Genomic DNA, 26,298 nt, shown 5'->3' on the forward strand with positions numbered 1-26,298 from the left:
CATCCGGGCACACCGCAACGCGGCAAATAGCCACTCCATTACCAGCTGTCCGATATAAGGTAACATATTTTTATGTAATATTGCGCTGACGATGCGGAAATTTTAGCTTTTCTTGGACTGACTATGAATTATTTGGTGAAGACTTCCACTATTGGTCGGACGGTGAAATTAGACCTAATTTTGAATACGTTGTGGCGTGTGAAAGCGATTTTCGTTTTCTTGATGATTATAGAATATTCAACTGCTTTGTTTTGCATTAGATATGTTACTAACTACTTACTGTCCGTTATACTTTAATTTCGGTGCTGCTTGCCTGGATTTGAATCAATAATCATCTGTCAAGATGCACACATTCTAATCATTGGATCATCCCTGCTCTTAATCTAATAAGAAATTGTCCTTTAGCTTATACATATAAGTAAATAAAAAAAAATCTATTTTGAATATAATTTTAGTAAAATACAAGCAGATAAAGTAAAAAAATATATGCAAAGACCTAAAAGATAGACGACGGTCAGAATAAGCAATTAAAAAAAAAACATTAAAGTCAAGTTAACATTGAAATTATTCCAGAAAGCTTAACCCAATTTCAGAAGCAATGCATTGTCACGTTGCAGCGGTGTACAAATGCATCATAGTATGACAGACGTAACGTGTTAGCTGTTCTGAGGATAGGTCATATGAATATTCAATTACATACGTATAAATCTTCGTAGGCTTACATTAAAATATAAGACAAAAATGCAATTGTAATACATCGTTATAATTGGTAATTACATAGTAAATTTAGTAAACAGAGATATAGCCTATTTCAATTAAAGTAGGAATAAAATTAAACAAAATTTAAATTAACGTATTTCATCAGTTTTGCTAATAACTCAGCTATATTTGGCAATACTAAGAGTTAGACGGGACGATTACACTTAACTATTTTTATACACTTTAATTTTACTTCTAATATTCCGATAACAGCTTCATTTACATTCAAAATGCCATTTTTCGCAAATCCTGAGTGAATATCATAGATTAATCAAGCTCTAGGTCAATGATATCGCATTAATTTGCCGTCAAATGTGGTTCAATTGGAATAAAATATACGGATCTATTCAGTCATTTAACTAATTTAATTAAATACGAGGGATAAATTTGTATTTTTCTGAATTCGTTTTAAGCAAAGACATTTTGTACGTACGAAAGTCACTCATTCTTCTAATGCACGCGGATAAAAATTTTACGTGGAGGGGCGCGTCTTCATGAGTATAGATCGAGTTCTAAAAGAATAACGTTATATTTACTACTTTTATTATACTAATTTAAAAATCGAATATCACTTAATTCTTTAATAGCTGTTGTCGACGAATTATGGGATGAACATATTACAGATAATAAATAAAACATTATTAAGAACTAAGTTTAATAAAATCAGTCAAAAGAGTTTCCATAAAAATAAATAAAAAATATTTTATTACGTTCCGTAATATAGTCTTTAAAGGCAATGTCACAAAAAAGAAAATACCTATTCGTTTTAAATCCCTAAGCGAAGCTGCAAATTGAAATGCAAAGTTGGAAATGGTTCAGGAAGTCAAGTAACAAGGGCTCACAATAGTAACTGATTAATATTGCAGTTACATTGTTCTAGACATTCCGGTCCAGCGTCGTAATTAGCATTTACGTAACGTTAAAAAGATGTATTGATTTGTCTGCGTACATCGTTTGCAAAGAAGTGTTTGTATTTGTGTCACATTTGTATATGAGTTTTTGGTTGCAGGAATTTTATAAATCACCCCATTATCTGTTATTTAATCGATAAATATATTCGGTAAGGGCGAGCTAGCCAATCTGATTATGCACACGAGATATAAATTCGTAGATCTTATGATCTATATTACACATTTAAATGAAAAATATTAAGTAAAAAATTGGTTAAATTTGAAGTAGAAAATATGCAAATGGGAAGTTTACTCTCCTGATATATTCGGGCAAAGCCGCAGGCTTAGAACTAGTAATCTCTGAATATATTTTTTACTACAAAGCAGTTTAATTATATAAGATTCCGTTATTATCAATTATTGAGTGCCATTTATTTTGCGAAATATTTTTGTTTTGTTTTGTAAATGTCCCACAGCTAGTCTATGGCCTTCTCTCTCTTTGAGGACAATGTAAAAGGGTAACTACTGAGTTTCTTGCTGGTTCTTCTCCGTAGAATTTGCGTTCTATACCGGTGGCAGCTTTAGTTAATATTGTTTGTTAAATGTCGATTCGAAAGGGCTTCTAAAAGCTCATTTGAATAAAGTATATTTTGATATAGATTTTGAAGATTCATACCATTTTTTCGGCTTTTAAAAATAAAGTCACATTGAAGACAGTGACATTGTCTGTAATACGAGTTACAGATAATATCAATATCGTTACAAGCAGTGACCATATGATTATAATCTTTCGAATCTCTTTCCTATATCTCCAGAAATAAATTTGTTTTTGATATGTTTAACAAAAAAGTTCTCTTGAGACGAATGTTTCAGCAATATTAGGGATGATTTCGTGGTACTGGTAAGCCGTACCACCCCTTCACATAATATTTTTCTTTCAGGTAGTTTCAAATGTTTAAGCCAGATCAGAGTTATGCTCCTGCAAGATTTGCAGATTCAATAGAAAGATATAATTTGTGATATCTTAAATGAAACATGTAAGATCGTTGTATAATACAGTATAATTTATTATATAACGTTCATTGTTTACTATATCCATAAATAGAAATTTGGATCTCTACGAAGACTACTAAGTTAAGTTTGCTAATTCTGTCAGTATCGTTATTTATTAAAATAGTAAGACGTTTTAGTTATCTTATGTGCCCGAGTAAATTGAACGAAGCAACTTTTTTTTCATTGACTTCCATCTCATTAATCAACCAGCCTTTGAAGGTTGGCTTGTACTTGTACTGAGTCTTTAGAGGCCTTGATACTTTTCATGTTTTTTAGGTCATCGCAAAGATATATATCAACGCAGTCGATATCGTTTGTAAATGTGTGAAATAAAAGTTGACCTAAATGTGAACCTTGTGGAACAACTATTGTGAATAAAATATTTTTTATACTAAGCTAGTTGTAATTATTATTATTATATTGAACAAAAAGTAAAGCGATACATTGATCAAACTAACTAGAAACTTAATTACTCCGCCTACATCTCTGTTATGTCGGAGCACCTTTGTCAGAGTTAGTAAACTTTGTTATAACTAACGTACATAGAACGCGACGTATTGGTTTATGTAAATTCGGAAAATTGCATTTACATGTACCTATGTGTACTATATATATGAAGTATACTGGATACCGCCCTTGGCTTCATCTCTCATATTTAAAATTATCTGTATAATTTAAATGGGGCTAACTGTTTTTCTATCTTTTATTATTTGCTCCGATCAATGAATATGGAACATGAAAAAAATTAGCGCATTTATAATTTAATAAGCCTCTACTCCATGGTCTCCGTATGTTATAAATTACATACTTAAAAAAATCTTATTACTACGAGTATTTAAAACGGGATATTGACAATGTCGAAATATCAAGCTTCAACAAATAAAAATAAAAAACATGGTAAATACTTACTTTACTACATTTTATATACTTGCAGTAACACAAATAACCATGTTAATTTAAAATTTTGAATATCTTATTGTATAATAGGATCGTTTTTGAATAACTTTTATGTAATTCTGTTGACAGTGTTTATGAATGAGTTATACTTAAAGTTTATTATTTACTAACATGTGTTATGACTTGACATATCACGTAACATACTTACATAAGCTGTTTTAAAACCAATTGAAAGTTAACATTAACATGATTTACTATTACACAATCCAGTTCTTTGAAATTATCAAGAAGTTAGGCGAATGATGACATCAATCATCAGCTTTATAATAATGGGATGTCTAAAGATGTCGAGGATTCTTTGACAAATAATTAAGAGAATCTGGATTTTATAATAATAATAAAATTGTGAATAATTGTAATTTTTAGGAATAATATTTAACTTTAGAATACATTAACAGCATTATGTCCCATGGTTTTTATGTCTGCGGTTTAGTCGCTTGAACCAGGTCTGGTCAAATGTATGGAGTTCTGAAGTTACTCTGTCGTGTAATAGTGGTGAAAAGCGATCGGCAGTTAGGAAAAAAGCAATAGAAGCGGTCTGACTAGTAAGAAAGCAGTTTTACGCCTTCATGAGTTGGAAATATAAAAAATTTGGAACGCGACTTTGCCCGCGCTTTTGGGTGTTAGGAAATCAGCTTTGTCCGCCCTTGGGGTATGAAATTCGGTTCAGTGACGGTTACAGACAAACCTACAAACAGCCAGTTCCTTTTGCGTTTATGATATTAGTATAGATAATACTTTCTGGGCAATTAGCTAGAAATTATTCAATCTGTGTAAATAAATCTTCATCAAAATATATGAAATTTTATACATGATTCTAAAATAAAAGTAGGCCAATTTACTGCTTATTACATAAGCGATGTATCAGTAAAAGCCACGTCAAAATCGGCCCGGTCGATTGAGAGATTAGCTGGAACAAACAGACGGATAAAAATTTAAAAATCTTTATTTGGATTAAAAACGGTTATTTCAATTTTACAAACAGATACTCCATTTTTTTATATTTACAGACCAATTTAATCTAAGATTTGAAATACAATACAAACTCAAATCATGTGCTAAGTTATGTTATCTCTGTGTTTAATTTTCACACTCAATTAACGCACTAGAAACATATTATAATATACATGCTGTAATTACTTCAATCAAACTTGCCCTTACATATATATTTAAAACATTATAACAGAGGTTAATCCACTTTACATAACGTGGGTGCATGTTCGCTTGTAGACTGAAACCAATCAATATTGTTTACGAACTACGCAAATAAACATGAGAACAATTTCGTGGCAATAAAAGTGACAGGCACTGTTTATAAATTTGAAAATCATGTCGATAGTTTTGCCCATCATAAACTATATGAACTCGTCCTTAGTCTGTCTATCGTTACCGAATTGTGGGCTTATATTAGCTGTGACGTAGCGGAAATCAAATTAAAATCGAACTCAGAAGTAAATAGACTTAGGCACGTAGTTTAAACTGTCATCGTAATCGTAAATTTTGTGCAATAAAATGAACCTACAATCGGTTAGAAAAGTGGATTATATTGAAAACAACCGGCAAAATCTTAGTTATTTTATAATGCTCAGAATTTAGGCTGATCATGGCTTCCAAACGTATGTGTCCCTTAAAATGTTATACTAAATAATTATTTAACTTTACTGTATTTTTATTTGGTGGTAGGGCTTTGTGTCCCGTCTGGTTAGGTACCACTCACTCATCAGTTATTCTAACGCCAAATAACAGTACTCAGTATTGTTGTGTTCCAGTCTGAAGGGTGATTGAGCCAGTATAACTACAGGCACAAGGGACATAACCCAAGGTTGGTGGCACATTGACCATGTAAGGAATAGTTAATATTTCTTCCAGCGTCATTGTCTATGGGCGATGATGACCACTTACCATCAGGTGGCCCATATGCTCGTACGCCATCCTATACCATAAAAAAATCTGTAATCAATCGATACGTGATTTTAGAACGAAAAGATGATGACAAGTCAAATTCAGATGGCATAAAGTTGGAAGTGCATTTTGGTTAAGGAGAGTACCTACTGAGAGAATTAGAAACAACTGGAGAAGCACTGGAGAAAACTTCTAAATGAACATCTATATTTGAAGTCCTGTTCGTGTTAAGCAGAAGATATCATCACGGTACTCTAATGGACACTCAAACAACTATAATTTCTCCACAGCCTTTGTCACATCACGTCAGTAAGCACAATCATAGTATATTTGGATCGCAAATTGATGATCAAAAGTTTGGATGGAACTGTATGACAACGATCTCTTCAAACGATTTTATCTGACACAGTCAGGTTGCCTCAAAATGTTTTCTTTCAATGCTGACTAATTACTTATAAACACAAAGAAATTCTATATTGCTTACACAAATTTGGATCTGTAATCGTCTATCAAGATTTGCTTAACCATCCATCAGGGCTTTCAAGAAATGTGTATTCGATACCATATAACTTAAAGTTGTAAATGCGTATGTTTGGTTACATATTGCCTGAAGCGGATATTACTCGTTACTTGGCGTATCAGCGGTGTATATAAATACTTGTATATGGCATTTTGGTTAAGTGCTCTGAGCCACTTTGAACATCTTGTTTATAGTTATATATTTTTATGGTCATTATTTAAACGTGTAATGGTACGTGTTTAATGATAGAGCTTTGTGCTAGCCTCACTGGGTAATTAATACTAATGTATTGTTCCGAATTGAAGGATGAGTCAGCCAGTATAACAACCACAAGGGAAAGAACATCTTAGTATCCAATTTTGTGGCGTGGAATGGTCATCAAATTGTATTTTTGATTTTTGAAATCTATAGAATCTTTTTTTTTAATAAATTAAATAATACTTAACATTACTAAATTAGTTCAGATCTTTAGTGGGATAAAATCTTTAAAAAAATATTATATATATATTATATATTTATTTTTATTAACATTAACACTTTTTCCAGTTGTTCAAATAAAACGAATTGTAATCATTTAAAATTCATACAGGTTAATGGCGAAAATAAATGTGACATAACCACGTTTCGAGTATAAATTTCAATTAATAGTAATTAGTTATTCTAAGCGTAACTCCTATTAACATAACGAGATACTGGAATGCTTGACCTATATCTGGCTGACGTTACATTGTTTCATCTGATAATGTACGTTTTATTGCCATATGAATGCAACATTTTATTGCTTATGTTATTTTTTAATTAATTTAACAAACTCATTCTGACGTTTTGTTGACAATTTTACTCTAAGGCGACATATTCCTAATTTAAAATCAGTTATATTATTATCAGTAGTATTATTAGTGTTTGATGTGTATTACCGCGTAGGTACCAACCACACATCACCGAATCTACAGCTAACCAGCAATACATAGTATTGCTGTGTTCCGGTTTGAAGTTTAACTCACGCCCCTGTGACAGCAGCCACTAGGGACGTTTTCATCCCACAGTTGGTGGCCAGATTTGCCAATCAACTAAATATTTGAAATAAAAATAGAATATGTAATATCTTATTGCTTCACTTGCGTTTTAGAGGTTGGTTATCATGTGTTAGGCAAAGAAAGTAGCTTGTATGTATGTCCTTTCTTGGAGTTAAAGTTTCACACTTAATTTCACACTTAATTTCATCAAATTCTTTTCATTGGTTTGGTCGTGAAGGAGTGATAGTCAGTCAGACAGATAGAGTTACTTTCACATTAACGATATTAGTATAGATATAGATTTGTTTGTGTGTGTGTCTGTGTATATGGCGACCGATGGCGGCGATTTGACGACCTCCGTGGTCGAGTGGTGTGTACACCGGTTTTCATGGGTACGCCACTCCGAGGTCCCGGGTTCGATTCCTGGCCGAGTCAATGTAGATTATCATTAGTTTTCTATGTTGTCTTGGGTCTGGGTGTTTGTGATACCGTCGTTACTTCTGATTTTCCATAACACAAGTGTTTTAGCTACTTAAATTGAGATCAGAGTAATCTATGTGATATTGTCTCATATTTATATTTATTTATGGGTGCGAGGATGTGCCCATTATAACTACTATTTTTCTTCTAGAGAACACTGTTTAAATGTCGTATATACTATAAAATGATCAAGTTATAAACGAATGAAAGTGGATTTATAGTTAACAACGAAAATACTATTGTCTTTTTTGAGAGAAAATTAATTAAATAATAATTGTGGAATATGTTACAAAGCACTTCTGTTTTTTGCATGTCGTCGCGCGCTCGTCAGCGTTCGTTACCGAAAGTAGCCGAAGTTTTGCTCAGACTGCGTTAACGTAATTAACTGAACTGGATTCGCGTGTGGACGAAATTCGCCCCAATTTTTTTTGTGTAATTTTTTTCCGGTGTTTTGTAATAATGGAAGTCTTTTTTTTAAATTTACTTTTAAAAAATTCTGTATTTATATTTTAATTACGTCACCTGTCATTTCTTTTAATACAATTTTCTAATCCTGATGCCGATTAGATGAAATGTAAATAATAGCGTCCATATACATATACGTATATACCTACATATATACGGTGCGCGATTTTTATGTATATTTTATGAGTGTGTGTGTTAAGTCTTTAAGTATTATCCTGAATTACTGGTAATATATAAAAAAAATCTATTTCTTAGCACTTATATGGCACTAATATGAATATTATGGTTATAAAAGAAAACTATAGTTCTGATTACAAAGGAACTACTCTTTACATCGAAACATATCATCACTAAGATCTAATCCATCTTTACAAGAACCATACCGCATATGTAATTTATAAAGTTCAATATAAAAAGAAAATGCAATATTGAATACTGTAATGTACTTTTTTATTTCAAAGAATATGTCTTTGTTCTACAAATGCAGGCTTGAATTCATATTAAATGAAATGTCAAGTGTTATGACTCAGGCTGAAACCACTGTGATGTATTTTACTGAAAAGGATTTCTCCATAAAGGTTTTACATTTTTTTGATATGCGATCTGCGCAATGTTAAAATTTCGCTGGCTGGATAGTATCTCGTTACTCATGCCTTACGCAGCAATTTATTAGGAGACGTATTTTGTCATTCATCACCGGGATTTGGCGTTAGTTTAAGGCCAAATGTCGATCCGATAACATAATGCACGTATGGTTGAGTCATTGAATGTCACAATGGTTTCATTAGTTAATTATTTCAGTCAGTCATGACTCGCTTCGTTAATATCTATTAGATAATACGCTGCACATGCAAGCTTAAACAACGTTACCCTGAATAATATAATGAAACGGCGATTTTCTGAATGACTCTGCGGTCGCAGCACGCGAAGTATAATTTACCACGAGGCCCACATATGCAGTTGACATTTCACAAGGGTAACCTCCGACCTTAACCATTAAAACTCACCTCACAAAAACAACCAGCACTAAAGACAGTCACACTACAAAGGAAGACACTACGGCAGCGTAATCACGTGTCCATTCACATAAGGTTATGCGGCTAAATTGACATATTGCGGTAACACACACAATGGGTAAACATGTTTGGGGGCATCTTTTTATTGATGAAACTGCTCCCGGGATGAGGAGACGGTGTGGGAGCTCCAGGCCGAACGGCAGGCGAGCGCGCTAGCCGGCGCGCCGCCTCACTGTGACTGATATACGCGTCTGAAACTCTTTTTGCGCAGGCGCCATAAGACGCAAGGATCGGCCGAAATTCACCCTAAGATCCATTGGTAAAAACGTCCTATATACCTCATATCATTCATACTAAAGTGATCTTAATTAATAATATACCTTAGATGCTTTTATAGCGTGAATCAAATGTGAGTCGTTGATCGTTTTTGAACTGGGTTTGCGCGTGCCGCACTGCACACGTTGGTAATTAAATATGTGTTTGACAATACGGGGAGGCTGTGCCGTGAAACTGATGACGTCAATGTGCAAAGAGCGGGATGAACGCGCTATTAGACAAAATTTTAAGCAGTAACGGGTTCAGCCCTTGCAAAGTTCCGTGAAATGAGGTTAGGTCATGCTTTAGTATTTGGTACAAAGTTAATAGTTTGGCCCACATTATTTAAAATATGAAATCTTTAATAATTTACAAATTGTAATAGTTTTTTTCATAAATACAGAAAGTTTAAATGCATGCCAATATTTTATCAATTGCTTAATTCTGAAATATTCTTTTTCGTATTCCATTTTTAAATGAATAATAATATTGTTATGATCTGGACGATTTGTTTTACCGACATTTACTATAGGCATTTTTTCCACGGGGACATTTTCGTTTCGAAATCAATTTTTGTTACGCAACGTGAGCTTGCGATTCAAAAGATTGTATTACAAATGAGATCTAGATCTGTGATTAGTTAAGTGGAATGTTCCATACTTTAAATATACTTAGTTTATTTGTTTTCGAAAAGACGTAACGACCTGTATTTTCTGATGCTGGACGGGGAATTCTTTGTAGTTTAGTGGATATTTATCTGATACAAGCAGGCTTCTTGATTATGTTTTCTTCCCCGCTAAGTATGAGCAAGAATGCTCTTCCACTTATAAACAGTCTTATTGCATAATTACTTAAGTGGTAGTTATGGTTTCATGTGTATCACTCTATATGTCATAAGTACTTTTTCGTAAACGTTTTTAGCTTAGTTTTATTTCGAAAACAGTGCGTTAATTCTCGTTTAAAATATCAATAATAATTAATATCTCAAATATAAACTTTGGTCAATAAAATAATTGGTTCTGCAATTAATTTGTACTTACTAGACACGATCGTAGTAATGTCGTCGATAGGTTAAGATATTTTAGACTGCAGTGTTTGCATACGGTCACGGCTCTTGAACTTTAAGGGTCATTGCCCTGGAGGATTTAGATTCGACGGAAATATCACAACTATGCAAATATATCGGTCTAAGTGGTATCTGAATTCGCGTGAAATTCGGAAAAATATACAAATGTGAATTTATTGAAATGATGCACAATTAATTTCCGAGTCGAGAGGGCCAAGTGGTTAGAATGCGTGCATCTTAACCGATGATTGCGGGTTCAAACCCAGGCAAGCACCGCTGATTCATGTGAAACTTGCATGTGACAAATTTCATAGAAATTCTGCCACATGTGAATTCCACCAACCCGCATTGGAACAACGTGGTGGAATATGTTCCAAACCCTCTCCTCAAAGGGAGAGGAGGCCTTTGGCCCAGCATTGGGAATTTACAGGCTGTTGTTGTAATTTCCGTATAATATGTATCTAAAATAAATCCAAATGAACTTTATTTAAATCGTTATTTAAATGATTAAATCTAAGTTCCTATTTGTTCAAACTATCGATCCTACCGAGAACAAGCAAGAAGGTCAGTACTTTTTTCCACCAATAAAATGGCAGAGTTTTAATTGAATACGATATCCATGAAAATAAACGAATACAAACTAATAATGTTCTCTTAACATGAGATTTAAATGTCATAATTGGAATAGCTATTAATATTTTTATTATAAAAATAGGCACCCTTTTCTAATGAATGCTTGAATTGTCTGTGCGTAAACTTTGTGATTTAAATTCTCGTATTTATTCAATGTTATGTAAATGTATGTAGTAACCTAGCTATCCGTTCTGGCTTCGCAAATTTCGAAATAATAATTCACCCCGTGATATTCTTTTCAATATTAAGAGTGACTTGAAGGCTGAAAGATTATAGAGTTTTAGATATTTTTTATATAAAAAATCTTTATATGGACAAATGTATAAAACAGCTTAAAACTGTCCCCGTGACTCTGTCTCTCACAATATCTCAAATATTTCAATATAATCGCTCATTCACACGCACACTACGGCATTGTATTTAAATAGATGTTTACAATATTATTGTGAATACACCATGATACCAATATAAGTATTTGTACTTTTTAAAATGTATTCCGAAGATAGTCTCGAGCTCTTTTATTGTAAGCAAACAAAATGGCGCTTCGTTATCATTTATCTATTAATAAAAGTAATATTTTGATTTTATTTCAGTAATGATTTGTGTATTGAATTTGCACATATTGTTACGTTAAAGTATCCAAAATGCGTTTCTTTCAATCACATTTTGTTACGTAGAAATTTATATTTATATGCTTATACCATGCGATGAGTTTATCTAATCAAGAGGCGCTATAAAGGTATCTGTTTTTCATTTCACTCTCTCGGAAAATTGACCAGGAGGTAAAATAATACTTAAAAATGTATAGTCAGAGTAAGAAATGGTTCGTCACCTAAGATTTATTTTCGTGTGCTCAGTATGAGCAATAATCTGGTTTACCGATCGAGAATGACATATTGCGTCGCAATTATTTGATGTTTAGATTCAAAACGTACTAAGAGCTTAAGATTTGATAAAGGAATCAATTTGAAAACTGACGAAGGTTTTCTTACTCTGACTGTACACAAACAAAGAGAGAGAAGGAGATAGATATAGAGGTTGATTGGGATTAGATAGAGATTAGTCGGAACAAAAAGACAAACAAAAATTGTAAAAAATGTTATTTTGTTACACATACATATGCATTTAGTAAAAAAACGGTTTCTTTAATATTACAAGCAGGCAATCCAATTTTATTATAAAAACCAATTCATTAAATATTACGGTAAGTTTGCATAAACTTCTTTCCTTATGAAGAGGGAGGGAAGCACACTGACAATATTATCCATAGACAATAATTACCATTCAAAATGTAGTAAGAAACAATAGCTTCTTATAGTTAAACACATGCAATTTTATTAATTTTCCTATATGCTAATTTCACTTGAAAGAAAATAGTGAGAGCGTTTGGCAACTTCCTTTACGGGTATGCTTTTACGAATAGCAATAAGTGCCTACAATCTAATTTATAACAGTCTTAATTATTTTTATATTAGTAGGTACAAGTAAAAGTATAAACGTTAAGTACTAATTTTCTACATATAACATTAATTTCAATTATCCTGTTAATTTAAGCAAGAGTTTATTGGATATTTCAAAAGTGTTGATTAAGTCCTTACATTTGCAGCTAATTACATTTTTAAATAGCTTATCTGGACGGCGACATGTTGAAATTAGAGTGACGTCATATATATCATAAATATAAATACTCACATACCGTTCGTGCTGTATTAAGCAAGGGCGGGTCCCGTAGCAAAATCTTATAAAAATGCTTGATCTGTTATGGTTTCTAAGGTATAAAGTGGTTAAAATACATTCACTCACTCATTCACATTTAGATACATTTTGTGGGTTATTAATAGTCTAGTAGGTATATGCTAGGCTCTGACAAGTACAAAAATCAAGGATGAGATTGTCTGGCACTTTAGAATAATTTTGGTAAGAAACTAACAATAGAAGAGTGATAATACTACACGATTTGTTTAAAAAAAATCGCTCAGACAGAGATGGGTGGATTATAATATGCCCCTGGCTGTTTAAGGGGCTTACGTGCGGATTCGTGGCAATTGCTATTCTTGCTACGTGCTGCATACCGGCTGACATATCTTCTCTGATCATTTAAATAGTTCTAGTTTAATAAAATACTTATTAAATGCAGGAAACTGACAATGTTATATTTTCTAAGAAGAAAATATAACATTGTCAGTTAGTAATTTGACACATTGTCGCATACATCGTTGAGCTATATCTAAGTAATATGTATGAGGTTTAAGGATATACAGAGCAACCACGATATTACAAATCGTAAGGGAACAAGTAAATATTCGTTATATCGAGTAATTCGTTGAACTGAGGTTTGTTATTTTGGTTTGAAATTCATTATAAAGAGGTAAAAGCATTCATCTGAACATTACGTACCTACTCATCTTGTTATAGCGAACAACTTCTACTAATAAATGATAACACATTTTCATTAAATTACTGTATGTATTTTCTATTAAAAAACAATTAGGTAGGTAACAAAAACTTTTTCTTGCATTAATAATCAAAATAAAATGCAGTAAAATACGTAAAAGTGGGTACATATGTTGGTGGGAACTTTATATAAAGGTTTTGGATTGACAACATTCGTTACCTAATTAGAGGTACTTACATATTTATACTTTTTCTTGATACTTGAAAATTCGTTATAAAGAGGTTGTTCGCAAAAAACGTTCGCAATGTAAAGGTATATTTTACATTGACTCTTACGGACAATTCAAGGGGGATAACGAAGAATTTGATAAATCGAGGAATTCGTTATATTAAGGTTGCGCTGTATTACGTACATTGATTTAATTGTATTTTATTAACACAGTTACTCAGGCCACTCGAATTGAATACCTACATATTATGGTTTGATATTCATATTTTGATGTAATAACAAAGGTTTTTTGAGCTGAGATGGCCCAGTGATTAGAACGCGTGCATCTTAACCGATGATTGCAGGTTCAAACCCAGGCAAGCACCACTATATACATGTGCTTAATTTGAATTCATCTCGTGCTCGGCGGTGAAGGAAAACATGATGCAGGTTGCATGTGTCTAATTTCATCGAAATTCTGCCACATGTGCATTCCACTAACCCGCTTTGGAACAGCGTAGTGGAATATGTTCCAAACCCTCGCCTTAATGGAAGAGCTTTATACCAGCAGTGGGATACTTACAGGCTATTACTTTACTCTACTTTTATTCATATTTACTCATCTTACACCGATATAACTATAGTATATAAGTACTGTTATAAAGAATAGTTATAAATAAAAATGTTAAGGTAATACATAAAATAGAACTAGTAGTGTTCATTTAGTTTAATTCAGAAGCGGAAAATGTATAAACAATAATCCGAGTTCAGAACTAGGCCCGGGGCTATCGGTTGCAAAGTTAGTTGAAATGGTCGCTCTTTATCTGTTATTTTCGTCATCGCATTTTATTTATAGTTGCCATTTTTATAATTTACTTTTTTTATTATTGCACTATAGCGAAAAGCAATACGTTAAATTACCATCATATTTCACACTTCACAATATTTCGACAAATTACAATCTATCACGTCAGATTATCTTACGGTGACATATACACTAAGATAGTGTCTCCAATCTATGGGTTACGAATCCTCGATCAAACGGATATCAGTAAAATAAAAGACAAGTGTTTGTAGTACAATTTTTGTACCTAAAAAAAGTGCTGATATATTTCTTCATTCATTGAAATCGTTCTATATTTAAATTAGGAATTGCGTGTAATTAAATTTGATTTGGTTTTTGTTTCGAATATTTAAAGAGAACGTTATTTCAATCAAATAGGAAGTCTTTTAAATCACTAACATAATGTTATTATGAATCGGCTTTCTGGCAGACTGAGGTCCGAGGCTGGATCATTTTTTCACTTGTAAAGGGGTCACATATTCAAGTAGGTTGAAGATTATAATCAAGCTTAAGCAATACAAAATATTGAATTTACATTGTGTTTAATCTATTGTTAATACATAAGAATTATTTTACAAAGACCTCTAACCCTTCGATAGCTCAGTTGGTAGAGCGGTGGACTGTAGAAGTTTAAATGCTGATATCCATAGGTCGCTGGTTCAAATCCGGCTCGAAGGAACGCTCTGTAGCGTAAGATCTTTTTTAGATTGCGTTCAAAATAATGTAATTATTATGCATAATAATAATGGTATAGAGTTGTATTAAAAATTAATCATTTATTTGGAACAAAAAATATATATTAATAAAAATAAATAATTCATTAAAAAAGGAACGCTGCGGACAGGATTCGAACCTGTGCGGGTAGAACCCAATGGATTTCAAGTCCATCTCCTTAACCACTCGGACACCGCAGCTTGTAGATAACTTGTCAAAATTATCCAATGTTATTCATAGACCAAATTTTTTTCTTACATTTAATAGATAGTTCGATAATCAAATAAATCGCCATAGAAATATCATTTTATTGAAGCTAGATGAAATAATAACAAAGGTTATAAACTATACCAAGGAAAATACAGACAATGTATGGTGAATTCGCCCTTTAAACATTTTTCACCGAACAATTATATATTTATTTTTGTATTTTGGTTTTCTTGAAACTATATATTTGTCTATTTATATTAATTTGGGCCAAATAAAATTATAAGGTATTGCTTGCTTGGTTTATTGATTGTGGAAAATAAGTGTTTGCACGCCATCTGTTTGAATATCGGTTAACAATAGTTTATATATTATTTTGACTATTCATCAAAAGATGGCGCTCATAGTGTACATTAAAGCTTTTGCTTTTCAACGCTAGATGTCGCAAGATACCTTACGAAAGTAATCGAGTATTAACCGTGATTTCAATAATCGGTTGCGTTTTGAATTTTGATGCAAGCAAGTTTAAGTAAATACAAATTCCAATTAAGAGTCTAATGATTTTTTTTCTTAATTATATTGTCCTCATTTAACATACGTGACAACTATCTTGCGTAAAATTAATTATTATAATAATATTGTTTGATAAAATTCATCTATACATATTTAAGTGAACCCTGAAAACTTAAATTTTATCGGATGTTCATTTTACGTGTATTTTTTCGTAAACTGAGCATTTATTATTTAAATGAAATATCTAATTGGATCCATGTACATGAATATTATACCGTAGGAATCCCTATTCCATGAGAATGTCTTGTTTGAATGAGTTATATTATTCATTGATTTTATTTTATTTTTCAATAACAGTGACAACTGATTTCGATGATATAAACAGCTAACTATAGAATCTATAGAGAGTTGAACAGACACATGTTTTTTTTTCAAAACCGGTTCACTAGTTTCTTAGTTATAGTAAAACAGCTTACACTCAGTTCGAGATAAAAAAAGTTCACATTACTTGACTCAGTATTAATACTCATTAACATACAGATTTTAAACTTTTTTTACAATATTAACTTGGCCAAAGAGGTTTTATTCGCTAAATAAATAAAAAGTTGGCTGTTTTTCGATAGTCTGTTGTCAACTCTTTTTTTGACAGTTTATATTTATACTATAAACATTGTATACTTCTTTCAGTAGTACTCAAAAAAAACCGTAATCGAATGGGAGTTTGACACAAAAAGTTTTAGTAATAATTTATTCACAATTAGGTATTTAACTTATTGTTAGACACTGAACGAGGAAGTGTATTCGGCCTTCATGGGCGTTGGACCAATTGTTACTAGTTCAGAAGAAATCTTGCCATTGTTGGAATAAATTGAACGGATAGTCCATTAAATGGTTGACTAGTTAGAAAATCTGGGTTTAATTAGAGGAAGTGAGTTTGATTAACGACTCGTCTTTAGCAATTAAATACAGTTAAATCCTTCGATATCAGTAATTTGTTTTTTATTAATAATTATCCAAGTACGATGAATGAAGTGTAAATTTTGATCAGTGTCTTATTAAAGTTGTTACTTTTAACACGATTTGACATAAAATTTACGTACATAAGTAATTTTTTTTAATTCTTTATTTAAGTAAGGGTACATAAGTAAATTTCATAGCTAAATATAAAAATGATATGTATTTGTTCGAAGGTTCCTTATCCCATATACTGTTTTCCAGCCCCAAACTCACCCATTCTGTATACGATGTTCTCCCTCCTAAAGTTCCTCGTCCTGTGTTAAATTTTTGTTAATATTCGTGCTTTGTCCATTTTATAAATTTATATGTAAATATATTGAACGCAATAAGATTAAGCTGTAAAATAGCGCGGTTGCAAATGAAATATGAAAGTACATATGTATATCTGTTTATATTCTCAATGGCGAATAGTTACTCGCGATTACTACTAAGTACTACATTACTACTAAGTAAGTTAACTTAGATATTAAAAAAAAGATTATTCCATTATGAAAAAGTTAAATTATAAAAAAATCTATAAAATTGGTTTTCAAATCAGTCATTCAGACACATAGAGTTACTTTCGCAAACACTATAGAAAATAGTGGATACTAAAACAAAAACAATATTAGTGTGAGATACTTTAACATAAAAAGTCGAAACTTATCAATCGATAATATTGTACATGTAAACTCTTCCATCTAATGTATGCATATACAGCTCAACTGCAGCCACAAATAGTGGATTGTAAAACGAACATAAACTTCACTACGATTCACTTAAGAAAAGACAGGACATAAAGACAAAAAGCAATAGAGTCGAGTCGTAAAAGTTACTTTTGAAACGGCTTACTAAATGTAAACAGTACTTGTGTGCTGAAAATGCTTTAACTTATATATGTATTTTTATTTTACCTTTATATGTAATCAATCTATGGAAATAAAAAAGAAATTATTTCATTTAAATTAACGTCTAAAGAGATAAATAATATTACCAATTGTACCTACAATATATATTAAATAAAAAAAAACATTTTGTTTTTTGGTGCATTAAAATATAGTCATACATGAATTAATATCTGATTATAGTCTTATAAACACATTATAAACATAAAATAATAAATATATATTTTTATTTCACATTATATATAATTCTCCTGAACGATTTCGGTCAAGGCCGTTATTTTCTTTCTGGAATACCTTGCAAAGGATTATTATACTGTACAAATGTCTGCGCAAACACTTTCTTATTAATCTTATCTATCAATCCAGGATTTCGGGAACTGCAGTCTGGCAAGCCACGGTAATAAGATCATATATATAAAGTATTTATTTTATTTTTATGGGATATATTTAATAAATATTGGGCAACATAACATACATTACTCTGATCCCAATGTAAGTAGCTAAAGCACTTGTATTATGAAAAAGACCGGACCCCAGACCCAAGACAACATAGAAAACGAATGAACTTTTTCTGCATCGAATCGGCCGGGAATCGAACCCGGGACCTCGGTGTGGTGTACCCATGAAACCAACCAACCAACCAACAAAAGGGGAAGTAATGTGTACTCCACACAATATATTCTCAAATTTAATTGATTTTAACAATCACTGTACGCACAAGTACAACGTCAGTGTTCGTTACATTCAAGGATCGCTGTGAGATTAAATCGTCAAACAAGGTATCGCTGTCTCAACTTTATAGTTATTGAATTTTACTATTGAAAACTTTAAAATTTCGCTTAAAAGCTTTTAAAGTGGAAATGGACAAATGATATTCGAGTCTTATAATACTCAATTATATATGAAAAGTTTCAACTGACTGGTTCAATGTTAAGTCGTAGACAATGAACTGTATAATAATTCGGAAGGCTTTTTTGGTTCAAAAATAGTCGAGATGCTAAGTGGTCGCAATTGAAATGAGAATATGTTCATGGGCGCACTTCGAGCTGACATCTTTGGAACTTAAGTTATGACTGTTCTTAAAATATAATAAAATAAGTACTTCATTATTTTGTGGTTAAAAGCCTTATAGATACACGTTAATAAAAAAAAAGACTTAATCTTTACTAATTATTACCAATAACAGTAGATTTGTATTTGATTTTTTTGTTTGTTACGTCTGACGTACCGGCGCGTGCGCATGTTGCCTAAACAATCATTTGCGTACATTACTCAGAATGTCAAAGATCGAATATCATGACGTTCGAGAATTTCGTTGTATCTTCGACTTAGAACATGTACCTAGGTTGCTTTTCATATGTACTTATAGTATCATAAATATATGCTTATTTATTTATTTAATTTTGGTTCAAAACATCGCAAAAAATACATACAATACGTGTGTATTGTTGGCATAATAATTAAAAAAATATTGTAAATATTACAAAATATAATATTATATAATATATTTATATGTACTGGCATTTATGTATGTGTGTATATTATGTAACAGTTTTTTTTTTAATGGTATAGGTTGGCGGACGAGCATATGGGCCACCTGATGGTAAGTGCTCACCATCGCCCATAAACAATGACGCTGGAAGAAATATTAACTATTCCTTACATCGTCGATGTGGCACCAACCTTGGGAACTAAGATGTTCTGTCCCTTGTGCCTGTAGTTACTCAGTATTGTTGTGTACCCTTCAGACCGGAACACAACAATACTGAGTACTGTTATTTTGCGGTAGAATAACTGATGAATGGGTGGTACCTACCCAGACGGGCTTGCACATAGCCCTACCACCACCTATTTTTAATTCATTTGAAATCTTTCGGAATTTTATATAAAGATACACTAACGCTGGGAGTAAGGTAACGTAACCAATGTAAAAATGACGATACAACTTCAAATTAGATAATTACAATAAATATTATTAATATAATTAGATTAGGTTAAGTAAGTGTTAAGTAAATAATCTTCATGCGTCGAGATTATGTTTCAATTAAATGGCTATTAATTTATTTATAGAATTAATTAATTGTCATTATCAATGTATTTATAACAATTTAATAGTATTAATAAGGAAATCATTACAATGTAGGTAGAAACTTCAATGGCACCTTTGAACTTCAATAGATTATTATATTGAATAAACTTGAATGAAATCGATAGTTTTTTTTTTCATCATTAAACAAAAAGTAAGTAGATTGCGTTCTAGTAGCAAAAACTATACACGAACTAATCATTCAAATCACAATCCGTGTAATAGCGAATGTGAACGCAAGAGTAATTCCTGATGTTTATTCAATGAAGAATGTAAAAGTATTCGGAAATGCTCGTTCAGACACGCTTGAATACCAGTGTACGCATCCGTTTCTCCTTCTCAATAAGGTAGAGGAAAATTTACACGAAAACATTGGATAATATTTAGGCACTTATTCTATGTACTCATTCTGTCAAAATATTGACAGATCACTGTCTGAAATTGTAATCCTTGTGTGTATTTTATGTAACAGTACGTGTTTTACATCAATATCATCTTAATAGTAATAATGATAAAGTTTCTTTTATTTCCTTCATATAGGAAAGTAAAAAACTAAGAATATATACCTACGTATAGTATTATGGTGTCTAGGCTTTGATCTCCTCCATCAGGTTACATGTTTTGTTTATTTGTGCTTTCTCTATTCAGACTGTTACAGTTTTTTTATATGTTTGTTTTTTTATTTTTTTATTTATCTTCCCATCGTTCTTTCAAGCTTCCTCTGGCTAATTATAACCGTTTATTATCAATTCATGATTAAATACATCTATATATTATATGACAAGAGTGTCATTCGGGCCAGACTAGTTAGAGGCCATATATGATAATAATTATTAATTTAAAAACCTCCACACTTATGGACAATGTTAAAACTATAAGGGTCTAACGTCGGATGTAAACAAATTTATTTTTAATAATTTATATTTCTAACAATATACAAAGTAATACATCGATACATTTGTAAACTAGATTCGTCGAATTCGGTTCATTAGTTTGACAGTGAAAGAGCAACAGACAGTCAGACAGACAAAGTTAATTTCATAGTTATAATATCAATATAGATTACTAGAGTAGACTAGACTAGACTCCGACATTGTTTTTGTAGATTAAAGTATATTAAGATGTTCAAAAAGCTTATTAAAACGGGTATATAATATAGATGTATTTAAAAATTCGTAATAAACGGTGATCGTAAGCTTGAGTGAGTGACGTTCTTCCGCACAAGATTTCTAATCAGAAATAATATAAAAAATACTATTATATTATGGATACAAACTAAAGGAATATATAGTTTCATTTACTAGCAACTAGCGACCCGACTTCGCACGGGTGCAATGTTGATACTAAATATAGTAAAGTGTCTAAATTATCAGTTTTTCTGTACTATATTGTCTATGTGTTGTATCAAAAAACCTTCCTCTGGAAACACTATAACTATTAAAAAAACCTCATCAAAATCCGTTGCGTAATTTTAAAGATCTAAGCATACATAGGGACAGACAGCGGTAAGCGACTTTGTTTTATACTTTTTAATGATAATAATGGTGCAGTATACGTTTGTGGCTGATGGATAATACAAGTTTCCTCACTTTCGAATTAAACGCATCTTTTTTTGACGATATTAGAACCATTTTCCTCATCTAATGCACACTTTCGAATGGGAAAGTATTAATTCTGATTGTATTATTATCTCACAATAAATATAATTTAAAGAAAAAATCCGATTACAATTAAATTTCCATTTCTAAAGTATTACTTAAGTTACTTTAAAGCAATTACCTACTTGTAAAATTAAATCCTTATACATAGAAATTATTTGTCTGTTGATATGGGAAAAATGTGTTCAACAACACTTGGGTAGTTCTTAAGTCGATAAATTCGAAAGTTATTATATAAGAATACATAATATGTTTTATAATTAAAATATAATTACAACCTTTCAGCATGACTTCGTTAATGAACGCAATCGCGTGCAATGTTTGTTATTTGTTAATTTGTTAATTTCAAGTACTTATTTGAAAAACATTATATATATTTATTAAATCTCCAGAAAACACATATTAGTATTATAAATACATAAAATATTAAATTAGTTGAATTATCAACAAAAGATTTGAACTCGTATAACGAAGGTGATTAAGAAAACATCACCAGTCTATATTTGATCAAGGTGGTGGAATTAGCTCTAACTCATTCACCTCAAAAGGTCAGTCCGTAGCCAAGCTGTGGCATATTATCGGGATACTTTACTATATACAACAATAACAACAGCCTGTAAATTCCCACTGCTGGGCTAAAGGCCTCCTCTCCCTTAGAGGAGAAGGTTTGGAACATAATCTACCACGCTTTTCCAATGCGGGTTGGTGGAATACACATGTGGCACAATTTCTATGAAATTTGTCACATGCAGGTTTCCTCACGATGTTTTCCTTCACCGCTGAGCACGAGATGAATTATAAAGTCAAATTAAGCACATGAATCAGCGGTGCTTGCCTGGGTTTGAACCCGCAATCATCGGTTAAGATGTACGCGTTCTAACCACTGGGTCGTCTCGACTCGACTCACATAACACATGTGATATTTAAAAATATATGTGTCAAAATTTCTCTCCAGTTTCTTAGTACATGTTTGGAACAGATAACGTCAATTTTTCAAGAAATATTGAAGTGATCATATTTCGAAAAACAATGACGCGTTGATAACCGATACTAGTTATTGCCAAAGATAAGGAAAAACAATGCCAATGCACTGATAGCGATAAGATAATTTGGTTTAAGTGAAATGGTCACAACAAAAGCTTTTATACATAAAACGCTCAATAAATTTTCCTCTTGACAGTTAGTCGAATCCCTCATGATTGAGATATATGTGTCCTTGGCAACATATCACGAAATATTTTCATTCGAAGTTTAAAATATTGTACACCTGTTCAACTAAGGGATTTAGAAATTTGTAAAACTTTAACCGTCAACAGAAACCATCTTCTTCCATTCCCTTGAGGGGTAAAATAGATAAGCCTATGTTCTTTCCCGTTACTCAACAACAATAACAGCCTGTAAATTCCCACTACTGGGCCAAAGGCCTCCTCTCCCTTTGAGGAGAAGGTTCGGAACATATTCCACCACGCTGTTCCAATGCGGGTTGGTGGAATGCACATGTAGCAGAATTTCTATGAAATTTGTCACATGCACGTTTCCTCACGATGTTTTCCTTCACCGTTGAGTACGAGATGAATTATAAAGACAAATTAAGCACATGAAACAGCGGTGCTTGCCTGGGTTTGAACCCGCAACCATCGGTTAAGATGCACGCGTTCTAACCACTGGGCCATCTCGACTCTATACTCAATAATAATAAACTCCCGTTACTCAATAATAATACACTATACAAAAAAGAGTAAAAGCATTAGACTCAGGCCCGTTTTCATATAGGGTGCTGCATGGTCACACCCCCGGGTGCATGTTGGGGCCTCGCTGATGATGTTCAAGTATTTTATCGTCGGCGAGGCTCCCCAGTAGGAGTGTGTTGATGTGGCACTTGTTGTGCTTAAGATGGAGCAGCTTTGTATTTCTTCGGCGTCTGTTACTTGATTCGACTCAGATATTTATTACAAGCCAAATAAAAAATCCGTATCAATTAGTTCAACTGTTTAATATAATTATTTTGCCTAAGATATGTAATTATAATATAGAATTAAAAAATATATACATATTTTATTGATATTATAATACATCCATTAAATTACGTTTTTTTCAATCGATACAAGGTTCTTACATATTATTGTGTCAAACATTTAAGAAAATAATTATTTAACTATATATTTATATAAAATCTTTCACTGTAATAAGATTACGATCGTATGCATTTTTTTCAAGCCGGTAGCGTGATGATTCAGCTTCTGGGACTAAGTAAATAAAAATAAACATTACTCGCTTACAAATAAAGTTCAAAATCAACCAAATATGAAATCTTAAGCCACTCGTGAACGGAGATATCGATCTCCTTTGTTTCAATGTATTTGAGTGGAACGGTTTTTGTAACTGAATATCTTGTTGTATATAAATATTATAAAAAAAAATTGAAAATGTGTTGCAATTGAAATACATTTTTTTTTACTTAAAGGGAATATGTTCGAAATTCGATGGTAAAATAAGAAATTTACAATTTTTTGTATTGAAATTTGCTAAATACTTTTTATTTTAAGAAGATTAAATAAGAAATCTTACTTCATTTTCTTTTTAATTTCGTATTTTGATACGTCGTCGTTGAGTACGTCGTACAAGATACACAATGTATGTACAGATAGTGTTTTAAAAATTTCTTTCGTAGAATAATAAAAATACATTGAAATATTGCAAATATTAATAAATATAAAAGCCTAAGAATTAAAGCTTACTCATTATAATAGTTTTTTTAAGCCATGCCGCATTACTTACTCAGTGGATTTTTCAGCTTCTGGAGTTCGCTGAAGTCATGTATATGTATATAGCTGTATGTAGATCAAATTTATATATGTGACTTATATGATAACTATCTTATAGATAAAAAAAACTATGTCGTTGCTACACGACTAGCATATGATTAAGTAAGACTGCTAAAATATTCTATATAATGCGAACATAATTATTAGTTTGGAGGAAAAGTTCTGTCGTATTTTAAATAAGCAGGTAATTTTTCTGGTAAATAAAAATAAAAGATCTGACTTGTGAATCAATACGATTTTTACTCGAAGGATGGCAACGAGTGGTAACAAATAACGGGGCGTATAATTAATTAATATTGAATACACATTTTTATAAATGAATTCTTAATACTTATATATGTGTATAAAGTTATATTTAAACTTTTTGCCGAAATTATGTTAGGAATGAAAGCAATGCAAGGAAGCCTGCACGTATCGACGAGGCACACGTGGGACGGGAGGCTGTAAATCGTTAGGAGCCTATTATTTCCTTACGCCATTTTCTATAATGAAAAACCAACTTACGATTCCTTAAAAAAAAATCTTTAGACTTTTCCGTGCTTTGAACCTCTATGAAACTAGCTCATAAGAGAAAATCGTACACACCTGTTACTCAGTCAGAAATATAGATAAGATATGGGAAAAGATAATGTTTTCCTTATCCAATCGAAGTTACATAGATAAGATTGCGTCATTGATAGAATTGAGAAAGATAAAGATGTCGTCTATCTTTGTTTAACTTACTTTTATGTGATTGACAAGTCGTTTACGTAATGAAACATTTATTTATTAGATACTTGTATTAGTGATTTTGCTTGGAAATAGACATATTAAATTTTATCTTTTAAGAACTCATTTAAATAACATTTTTGTTCCCTCGGGGGTTCATTTTAAAATTTGCCAAATAGTTAATACGATATTAGTATGATAAAATATTTGTGTTGATTCAAACTGATTCACGAATTTTATGATATGTCTTCGGAACGTTTTGCAACTTTCTGGGGGTATTTAAAACAATATTAACACTCAATTCTTCATATTTATTTTGTGCATTTGTTTGAATTAATTTATGGTCGATAAAAAAGCAAACACAAAAAACTATAATTCAATATACATACATACTGCTAGCTTTTTGTAATATTATATAATACAAGGCAATGCACAAAAGTAAATTATGTAACCTAAACATAACATTTACACATAACGCATATAAATTTACAGTCAAACAACTCAGTGCGGTGTTTACTTGCATTTTAGATTGATTGATGTGATTTCAACCTACACGCGTGCGCATGCGCAGGGAATCATATACAGCCTTGAAGACCATTCTATTATGTGACTCGATTAATATTGTTATTGTTTTGTTATAAAAATGTACACAGGAAATAAACTTGTAATTTAAACAAATAACGTTCGGGTGTTATTACACTTTCTAGATTTTTTGTATAAATACTTAAAACAATTGTATGAATTTAATATTGAGGTGAATGACCTTTACTGTGAACCTGGCAGGGTTGACAGACTCGACTGTCGGTATTGTTTGTAAAAGTTTAGGGTCGTCACAAGCGAAATGTAAATATTCATAATAAATGGATTTTGGTATTTGTCTAAATTGTGCATCTTTTTAATTGTGTTTAAAAGTGCTTGTAAATTTATAATTTACAAGCACTTTTAAACCTTAATTTACATTTGTGTAATGTAAAATTTATTTTTCTCATGCAGACGAGTTCGCTTAAATCGATAATTGCGTTAACGTAGATATAATAAAAAGAGCTTTATACCTAAGTAAAATATATATAACTCTTATTTTAAGTAAATACGGTAACCCTATCGTCCTCTGGATCGATGCCAGACAGTTTGGCGCGCTTTATAGGTATATTTCATAGACATGGAGAAT

At 31.7% G+C, this 26,298-nt stretch overlaps 1 protein-coding gene and 2 non-coding genes across 3 annotated transcripts in view; 1 reads left to right on the forward strand and 2 right to left on the reverse strand.

The window, feature by feature from the left end:
* Positions 1 to 9,291, reverse strand: part of LOC124536981 (nucleolar protein 58) — a 66,727-nt gene extending 57,436 nt beyond the window's left edge. The window contains exon 1 of the mRNA XM_047113676.1: positions 9,050 to 9,291. The gene's annotated coding sequence lies outside the window, so the exon portion shown is untranslated. The remainder of the gene's footprint in view (positions 1 to 9,049) is intronic.
* Positions 9,292 to 15,107: 5,816 nt separating this feature from the next.
* Trnay-gua lies at positions 15,108 to 15,196 on the forward strand. The gene is given in 2 exon segments: positions 15,108 to 15,144; positions 15,161 to 15,196. It is a non-coding gene; the product is annotated as a tRNA-Tyr (tRNA).
* A 154-nt stretch (positions 15,197 to 15,350) lies between these two features.
* Trnas-uga lies at positions 15,351 to 15,432 on the reverse strand. Its single transcript has one exon. It is a non-coding gene; the product is annotated as a tRNA-Ser (tRNA).
* Between the last annotated feature and the right edge of the window lie 10,866 nt (positions 15,433 to 26,298).

This window comes from Vanessa cardui, chromosome 17, assembly GCF_905220365.1.
Source record: "Vanessa cardui chromosome 17, ilVanCard2.1, whole genome shotgun sequence".
In the NCBI taxonomy this organism is placed as follows: Eukaryota; Metazoa; Arthropoda; class Insecta; order Lepidoptera; family Nymphalidae; genus Vanessa; species Vanessa cardui.